This window comes from Triticum aestivum, chromosome 5D (assembly GCF_018294505.1).
Source record: "Triticum aestivum cultivar Chinese Spring chromosome 5D, IWGSC CS RefSeq v2.1, whole genome shotgun sequence".
NCBI lineage: Eukaryota > Viridiplantae > Streptophyta > Magnoliopsida > Poales > Poaceae > Triticum > Triticum aestivum.
Genome location: NC_057808.1, coordinates 549,766,459 through 549,776,120, shown reverse-complemented (window position 1 = coordinate 549,776,120; position 9,662 = coordinate 549,766,459).

Here is a 9,662-nt window from a genome sequence, read left to right as displayed (position 1 = left end):
TGCCGATTTCATAAAGGAGTAATTTGGAGCTTGAACTCGCAGGCAAATCATTACATCGGGTGATTTCAGTAGAACTGCACAAAATGATCAGATGGACAGGTACTTATGCTGCTGCTATGTACTCCAAAGTTCACTCAGACAAGCATCGATGTTGACAAGAAGTGCCTATATTCATTCGAGTATAAACCGGCGCCAACCAATTGTCAAACTCCAAGTATTAGGAGAGTGAACGCCAAAAATATTGCTTGGTTCATAGCCCAGAAAAACGCAGTCCAGTCTTTGGTCCCAACTTGTGCCTTTTGGTTATCGGCACACATGGTAGCGAACTATATGGCATGGAGTCTAACGATTCCAGACAAGTTGGTTGACGCGTATATTCATCTGGCACGTAATCAGTCTGCACGCCAAGGATGCTCCATTTCAGTTGAACTGCACAAAAAATTTGGGTGGTTCATTTTCTCAACCACCTCCTTTCTCGTCTGCAATGTAGAATTTTGGCGAGATACAGGACCAAGATGAGCCAGTAAACTAGTTGGATGAAAGTAGTGGCCAAGTTGCTCAAACCTCCCTCGGCACAAGGCCACTATTTGAGGATAAACCTACAAGCAAAGTTCAGATTGTCTGTGCTGCCTCTTATGTACTCGAAAGTTTACTCGTACAAGAACTAATTTTAACAAGTACCACCGATTGAACACCATTTACCAGTCTGTACCCTAGGTAATTAAAGTTCGCCATGGATCATCTTGGCTGTGATCTCAATCATTTGGATGCATAAACATACTAAACATGTGTATATCTGAATCTTCTTGTGAATTATGTATGAATATTGTCGTGTGATCTATCAATCATTTGGATGCATAGATATGCTGAGCTTGTGTATATATGAATCTTTTGAGTTGTTGATAGCGAATGTTGGCTATGAATATGAACGTGTCCTGTGAACCTGAGTTTGATATGAATGTTTACCTTTTCTGTTGTATTTGTGTGTGAACTTGTTAGTATGCCTAGTGGGGTATAAAACGCAGGTCTCTTATAAAAGTAATGTTGTGTCCAATTTATGTTTTCCCTTCTAACCACATTATATATATTTATATTATTACTATTATCGTATATTTTATAGAGACTTATATATACATTATAAAAACATCCCACGTGTTATTAACTTATAAAAGTAAATGTTTAACGGAAGTTGGCAAGGAAAATCATGGTTGTTTTTGACTCACAGGCAAGGAAAATCCTGGTGATTGCGTACAAAAGCTTGCTAAGATTTTAAGGACCAATTTAATAATAACGCGCTCATTTTTATTTTGAGCAATAACTCGCTAATTTCTTAATTATATATATATAATGTGCCTCTTCGGTTTATTCTTTGATATTAATTGCTCCTTCTAACATAACATTATATATATAACGAGCCCACCTAATACGTGTATTTCAAGGAAGTGCAAATGGGCTGGGATTTCTTAGAAAATATAAATGGGCCTGATTGATGCGAAATTATTTGTTCACCCAGCCCAGCAAATGGACAATACATTCTAGAAAACATGGGTTAAATATATGCCACATTTTTGCAGGCTGACATGTGGGCCAATAGGTCGAAGCCTACGCAGGGCATTGTCAACTTAGTCAACAAATGATTGTGTCATCCACAGCCATTGGATTTATATCCAACGGCCGGCATGCACCTTCAATATCTCGTCTTCTTCCTCCAGCGTCACCGGGACCGCCTGGTCCGGCCTCCGGCGGCTAGCTGCTCTGCTTAGCACGCATCGCTGTGAAGCGCTACCCCACCGCAGGCCAGCCTATCCCTCCACCCCTCAACACCTCCTGTTATTCTCCATAGACTACAGCCCCACGCCGCAACAGAACCAGTTATAACCCTTCTCCTCCTCTCAATCTGTGACTCCACTGCCGCGTTTTCCCATCTCCGAGTCGTTCCCGTCCGGGGCCTCGCCGTCGTCCACCGCCTCGCTGCATTCGGTGTGGTGTGGTCAACAAATGAGAGTCATCGGAAGAGGACTGTACGTGGAGAGCCTGACGGCTGGGACCCACGAGGTCCATGGTCGCACACAAGGAAAGTTCCTCCTTATTAAGCTGAAAAAAATGTTTCCTCCACCTGGCAGCTAGGACCCACTGGCTGTATCTTCGCATGGAAGGAAGTTCCTCCTTGTTTCGCGAAAAAAATTATTCATCCCGTTGACAGCTGGGACCCGTCAGATTTGGTGACAGACTTGTGGGCCTACTTAGCAGACGCGTACACACGGCTTTGACAACATAATCAACAAATGATTCTAGCAGCTGGACCGTTGGATGTTAATCCAACAGCTGTGACAGCCTGGTTTTTGCCCTTTCTTATTTTCTTGAAATTTCATTTGAAAGTTTTTGAAACTTGGAGTTTCTGAATCTTTTCATTTGGACTTAAACACTTGGGCATCCTTGGCTTTCACCCAAGTGTTCACTTCTCTCCCAAACCATCACTTCACTTCTGATCAGCCACAAAATAACCTTTGGAATATTTTTCTTAAATGAAAAATATTCATTTTCTCTCAAAAACCCTAAGCCAGATCTGTTTGCTTCAAGGCAATCCTAATTTGTATGGCTCAGAAAATTCTAAGATAATTCATAAATATTCTAGGGACCCTAGGGCATCTCCCTGAGCAAAAATATTTCATCACTTTTTGGAATATTTTTGCTACAGAAAATCTTTTCTGTTCTGGACAAAAATGGTGGTTTCTACAGCAACTACCATTTTACTTGCTCCATTTGACCTGAACTTTCTTGTGCATCTTTACCTTAATAACTTATTACTAGCCTCCAAAGCACAGCCCCAAACTCCCAGCCATTTGACCATAGTAACATCACAAAGTTACAGACCAGAAACTTACCTGGCTTGTAAAATCTTCTCTACTGCACCTGGATCCAAACCAAACCGTGGTGAACTTCAAAACTACCACAAACAACATGCCAGACATGATTTTTGGACGAAGGCTGGCCGGAGGAGAGAGTTCGCGCGGTGACCACGCGTGTCCATGATGCCAGGCATGCGTGTCGACGCGCTCTGGGTGCCGCCGAACGCTCTGTTCGCGCGTGCTTGCTTCCCCTGCCTGCCCAACCATGCCAAACCTCGCCACCATCATCGTCTCAACGTCCTTAACTCCACCCTGGCACTCGCCGACGCCGGAGCTCGCCGCAGCGAGCATGGGCAAGGTCCGGCCAGCCCAACAGTGCGGGCGCACTGTGCTCGTCGTCACCCCCTTGATCCTGTGCTCGTCTCCGCTCGCCCACAGTGGCCGCGTGACCTCCGTCGCCTTCTCCCCCTCTCACTGACGCCGCTCGTTGCCGGGCACCGTGGACAGGTGTCCACCGGCGGAGCCCGAAGCACCCTTGCCGCTCGCCTATATATAGAGCCCCTCCCCAACCTTCTTGAGCATCCTCCAGCACTCACACACACTCCACGGTCGAGTAGGAAGCCATAGCCCGGCCGGGCAGGCCTCGGGCCGCCGTCCCCGAGCTCGAGCTCTCCGGCGATCCCCTCTAGTTTCCGCGGTAGCTCTAGCCCCTCCCAGGCCTGGGCGACCTCTCCAAGGCCTCTGCCTCTCTCCGCTGAGGTCGTCTCGCTCGCTTGGAGCCCCTGGAGCGGCCTCTGCTCGCCGTCTTCCTCAACTCCGACGACCTCCTCGTTCTGCCTCCGCTCGTGAGCTAGATTCCGACGCCGTCCGACCACCCCTAGCCACGCTACGGGTACGGGCAGGTGCGCCTCGACCTCCTCTTGCCATCCCTCCCTCTCATTTGGGCCAAGGAGCCCTCGTCGCCGGCGAGAGCTCCGGCGAAGCCGCGGCCCTCTCTGTTTCTCTCTCCCTCTTCCCCCACCTGACTAGCGGGGCCCGCTAGTCAGCCACTCAGTACACGTGCGAAACGGTACGAGTGGTGGCGCCCCTGGGCTTTAAGCCTTCGACGTCACCCCCCCAGCTGTTTCTTTTTATTCAAATTCATTTATATTCCAGAGAGCTTCAAACAATTTTAACTTTTTAACCATAAGTCCAAATGAGATGATTCTTTTTGAATTGTGTTCTTTGAAAGGAAATCTAACAGCTCGCCAAAGATAAGATTTTTCTGAGCAGTTTCAAATTTCTGGTGAATTTCAGAAGTGTTCTTGATATTCTCTTTTTGTGTTTAAAATTATTTTCAGAAGGTGAGGCTTGTCTTGAGGATCACCAGAAGGCCTGTGAACCTCATCTGTACTAAGGCAAGCCACAGCAACATTTTTATGATGCCATTTCAATATTTGTGATTTTCTCACTTAATTGAAATGATTAACCCATGCATGTAAATAATTATTGAATTATTTATATTCTGTTAAGAATTGGTCAGTTGTTATGCTTGATTTACAGAATAGTTGAAACTAGTAAAGCAAGTTAAAATTTATTTGAGGTGATGTTAGAAATTATTTTGTTATGCATGTTAGTAATTATGTAAAGCTTTGTGCTTGCATTCTTAAATTGATAAAAATTTGTTAGAAAATATTCTGTTAAATACTTGTTTAATCATATTACTTGTCTTACAGAATGTTTGAACCAACTTAGTGATAAAAAATTAAGAGTTGTTGATAATGATATTTTTTGATCAAGCATATGAAAGATTTATCGGAGTTACTTTCTTGCATAGGAAATTAATAAAACTTGTTGCAAAATATTTTGGTTAAGTTGTGAGTCATTTTGAGCAAGTAGAGTAATATGAGTTGTTGATGTTTATGCTTGGTGTGCATATGGATGACGTCGGTCATTTTTATCAATATGTGATGCATGTGTTGTTTTGCATTTCATGGCATGCTATGACACCGGTCATTTTTAGTTTAAAGATTAATCCTGAATATAATTCAACTTGAATATACCGTTGACTGGGTCATGGTGCCGCTGAATCGAGTTTCTTTCCAGTGCAAACACATTTGCCTTGTGGGAGGCCTTGATTCGGTCCATTGACACGGCTTCTGGTCAGTGCCTCCATCTAGGGAAGATTATGTCGTGCTTGCCCTGGCCCAGTAAGCACACATAATCTTGTGTGCTCGTTGATGAGATTATGGTACCGAGTCCCCGAGTGGGAGTGTTTTGACCACGACGGTGGTCGGGGTGTCTTTGGTAGACACGGGGCCACCCAGGACCAGCCCGTTGGGGTTTTGGGTCGGAGTGGCCGGGAGAGTGCTGTGGCAATGGAGGGGTTTTGTCGGAATGCCGTTGGTCCACCCGAATGGGAATGCGAGGCCATGGGTTCCGTGGTGTGGGTACAGTGTGCTACCTCTGCAGAGTGTATAATCTATCGATAGCCGAGTCCACGGTTACGGACACCTCGTACTAGGTCCCACCATGAGTCAATGTTTAATAAAAATTGCACACTAAGCTATGAACTTTGCATTGTCAATGGATGGCAGAAAGGCCATCGAGGAATTTGGGACCAAATGATGGTCGTGGTTGTGATCGCCGTAAGGATCACGAGTTGTTCTTGAGAAAGACCACTATGGTGGTGTGTTTGTGGTCCAGAGATGATCACAGTTGGTAAGTGTCCTGAGGGACGTTCGGGCTTGATCACAGCATGTTGACATATAAGGTTGCATTATTAATAATTGGTTAAATATCATGATATTGTTTGTCATTATGATTATGCTTGTTGTGAGCTTGCAAGTACATTCAATGTACTAATTAACCTGGCGTGTCATGCCAGATTTCAGGAAAGTCTCGTTGGAAAGGAGCGCTGTTCGAGTCTAGATCGTGTCCACATCAGTGTCCCTGTGATATGGAGCATCCGCTATGACGTTATTCCGCTGCCACGTAGTTGTTCGAGTCGAGGCCCCTTTATGTTCACTAAATAATGTACATATTGTTCCACCGCACCGAGTGTGCCGCTTGGCCTCGACCACTGTTGTAATATGAACTCTGTTCTGCTAGCATCAATAAAGCGGTTGTTTTCTGTACCAATATGTTGTGTGTTGCCAGAAGACATGATCTCTGGGCTGGCAATGCAGGGTAAACCGGTCGCTCTTAGCCGGGGTGCCACAACAGCCGTGCTCCTTCTTCAACCTCTGTTCTTGCTCCTGTCTCCCGTGGGCGGCACCGCGGCTGTGCTGCCGCGCACCCGAACCAATGAAGTTTCCCACTCCTCTCCATCTGCGACTCCACTGCCCCGTCTTCCCCATCTCCAGGTCTTTCTAGTCTGGGTGCGCTCGGCACGGTGTGGTCAACGTGGTCAACAACCGAGAGTCATCGGAAGATGACTGTACGTGAGAGGCTGACGGTGGGGACGCACCACGCCCATGGACGCATGCATGCAACGGAACGCGGCAAGGTCAACGTGGTCAAGGAACGACTTCCATCGGAAGTATACTGTACATGGAGAGTCTCAGCTGGGTCCACGGCCGCAGCAAGTAAGTTCCTCCTTATTACGCGGAAAATAATGATTCCTCCAACTGACAGCAGGGACCCACTGTTCGGGCCACCGTATTTTGTGAAAAAAAGTTTGCCCCCTGACTGCTGGGACCCACCTGACGGGCCACTGTATTTCGCAAAAAAAAACGTTCCCCCCGCTGTCAGCTCAGACCCACCGGAAGTGCCTCCGTATTACGCACAAAAAAATGAATACTCCCCCGGCTAGCTGGGACCCACCATGGTGGGAGGCTGACTTGTGGGCCTACTAAGTTGACGGGGACGAAGGGCTTTGTCAACTTAGTCAATATGAACGATTCTAGCTCTAGTGACCGTACGATGTCCATCCAACGGCCGTAGTGCTTTTTCAACCTCTGGTCTTCTTGCTCCAGCTGCCCAAAGCAGCGCCAGTTGTGCCGCATGCTCCTGCCTCCCGTGGCCGGCTGTGCTGCCGCAGAGGCCTCACCGCCCCCTACTATTTCCACCGCTGGCCAGGCCCTGCGGCGAAGGCAGCCTCACACCGCAGCCGAACCAGTGAACCCTCGTACTCCTCTCCGCGCGGGCTTCCACTGGCGCGTCTTCCCCGGCTCCGCGTCGTCCCCTTCCTAGGCCTCGCCGTCGTCCACCGCCGTAGTGCTCTCCGCGCGGTGTGGTCAACGTGGTCAAGGAACGACTTCCATCGGAAGAGTACTGTACGTGGAGAGGCTGACAGCTGGGTCCACGGCCACAGCCCAGTTTTTTTGTGATTTGCCAAGTAAGTCGCTTTGTCAGGCCTGTTGGGCTGCAAATCTTTCAAGACGAGGAGAGCTTTCATTCGGTTGGCCGAGAAAATGGCCCATCAGTAATGAGAAATGGGTTGTACATTTCTAAAACACATCAAACCGGCAATTAGTTTCAAATATCTTTTTTTCATTTTGAGATTTTAAATTACATTAATTTTTATGCGTGGAGAATTTGTTGGATTTTATATTGATATACATTTACTTTTAAAATCAGTTTGAATGTGAGTCGAAATTTCGGGATTAAAAACAGTTCGGACCGCACCGAAATATGCAAAATTTCGTATAATTTTTTAACCGTGGCCACAATATGGGCTGTAATGCTAACAAAAAGAATATGGGCTCCCAAAAAAACCTTAATAATTAGCAAATGGGCTGTAAATTATTAGAAATAATGGCAGATGGGCTGTATGCTGTTTTCCACAGATTTGAGGCTTTCCTAAAAAAAAAGGTTGACGCACAAGCAGTGACTGTTGGATGGCCATCCAACGGCCGTCGTGCTTCTTCAATCTCTGCTCTTCCTGCTCCAGACGCTCAAACAAGCGCCGGCGGGACTGCCTGCTCCCTCCTCCCCGCGGCCGGCTCTGCTGCCGCGCAGGCCTCACTGCCCCACCGTACTCCCATCGCTGGCCTAGCCATCCCTCTACTCACCCACACCTGCTGTTATTCTCCGGCGACGGCAGACGAACCAGTAAACCCTCGTACAGTCGTACTCCCCTCCGCGTGGGAAACAACTGCCGAGTCTTCCCTGCCTCCGTGTCGTTCCCTTCCTAGGCCTCGCCATCGTCCACCGCCCTGGTGCTCTCGGCGCGGCCTGGTCAACGTGGTCAACGACCGACATGCATCTGAAGTGGACTGTACGTGGAGAGGCCGACAGCTGGGTCAATGGCCACACGCAAGGAAATGCCTCCTTATTACGCGCAAAATAATGACTCCTCCACCTGACATCAGGGACCCACCAAAAGGGCCTCTGTATTTCGCGAAAAAAACGTTACCGCCGCTGACAGCTCGGACCCACCAGCTATATCTTCACACGCAAGGAAGTGCCTCCTTATTACGCGCAAAAAAATGAATACTCCCCCTGTTAGCTGGGACCCAGTATAGTGCCAGGCTGATTTGTGGGCCTACTAAGTTGACGGGGACGGAGGGCTTTGTCAACTTAGTCAATATGCATGATTCTAGCTCCAGTGACCGTACGATGTCCATCCAATGGCTCTAGTGCTTCTTCAACCTCTGGTCTTCTTGCTCCAGCCGCCCAAACCAGCGCCGGCCATGCCTCGTGCTCCTTCCTCCCGTGGCCGGCTGCGATGCGGCGGAGGCCTCACCGCCCCCTACTACTCCCACCGCTGGACAGGCCATCCCTCTACTCACCCACACCCCCTGTTATTCTGCGGCGACGGCAGCCTCACACCGCAGCGAACCAGTGAACCCTCGTACTCCTCTACGTGTGGGCATCCACTGCCGCGTCTTCCCCGGCTCCGCCTCGTCCCCTTCCTAGGCCTCGCCGTCGTCCACCGCCCTGGTGCTCTCGGCGCGGCGTGGTCAACGTGGTCAAGGAACGGCTTCCATCGGACATGGACTGTATGTGGAGAGGCTGACAGCTGGGTCCACAGCCGCAGCAAGGAAATGCCACCTTATTACGTGCAAAATAATTATTCCTCCATCTGACAGCGGGGACCCACCGGACGGGCCACCGTATTTCGTGAAAAAAGTTTGCCCCTGACTGCTGGGACCCACCAGCTACATCTTCGCACGCAAGGAAGTGCGTCCGGGCAAAAAAAAAACGATTCACCCCCTGACTGCTGGGACCCACCAGCTACATCTTCGCAGGCAAGGAAGTGCCTGACAGTCGGGACCCAACTGGTCGAAGCGTACATAGCGTTGTGATTCTGGTCGCGAACGTGTACGTACATATATACCGGTGGATGTAGAGGCGCGCACGTGTCGTAGTAGAGGCGCGTACGTGTCGTAGTAGAGGCATGCACGTAGCATGTACACGTGCGTACAGCGGCCAGGGTGCAAGAAGGAAAATACATCCACGTATGTGTACATACGGGCGGGGTCTCGAACGCCTACTCGCGCATACGTACGGCCAGGGCTCGTGTACATGGCTGGGTCGGAACGGAGAAACAGCGTCATCGTCGTGTTCATGGGGAGGCAACGGAATGCGTCGTGTTCATGGGGAGGCAACGGAATGCGTCGTGTTCATCGGGAGGCAACGGAACGCGTGTGATCAAACCGGCTGGGTCGGAACGGAATGCGTGGTCGTGTTCATCGGGAGGGCTTGGACGGAACAGGCGATGGAAACGAGGCCTGGCATACCGCACAACGGAGGAAACGGACCTCCTACATTCGGAATGGCGTCCTGTTGATCGGGAGGGGTGTGGCGTACAGCAAAACGGAGGAAACGGACCTCCTACGGTCGAAACGGGGGTCCTGTTGATCGGGAGGGGTGTGGCGTACCGCAAAA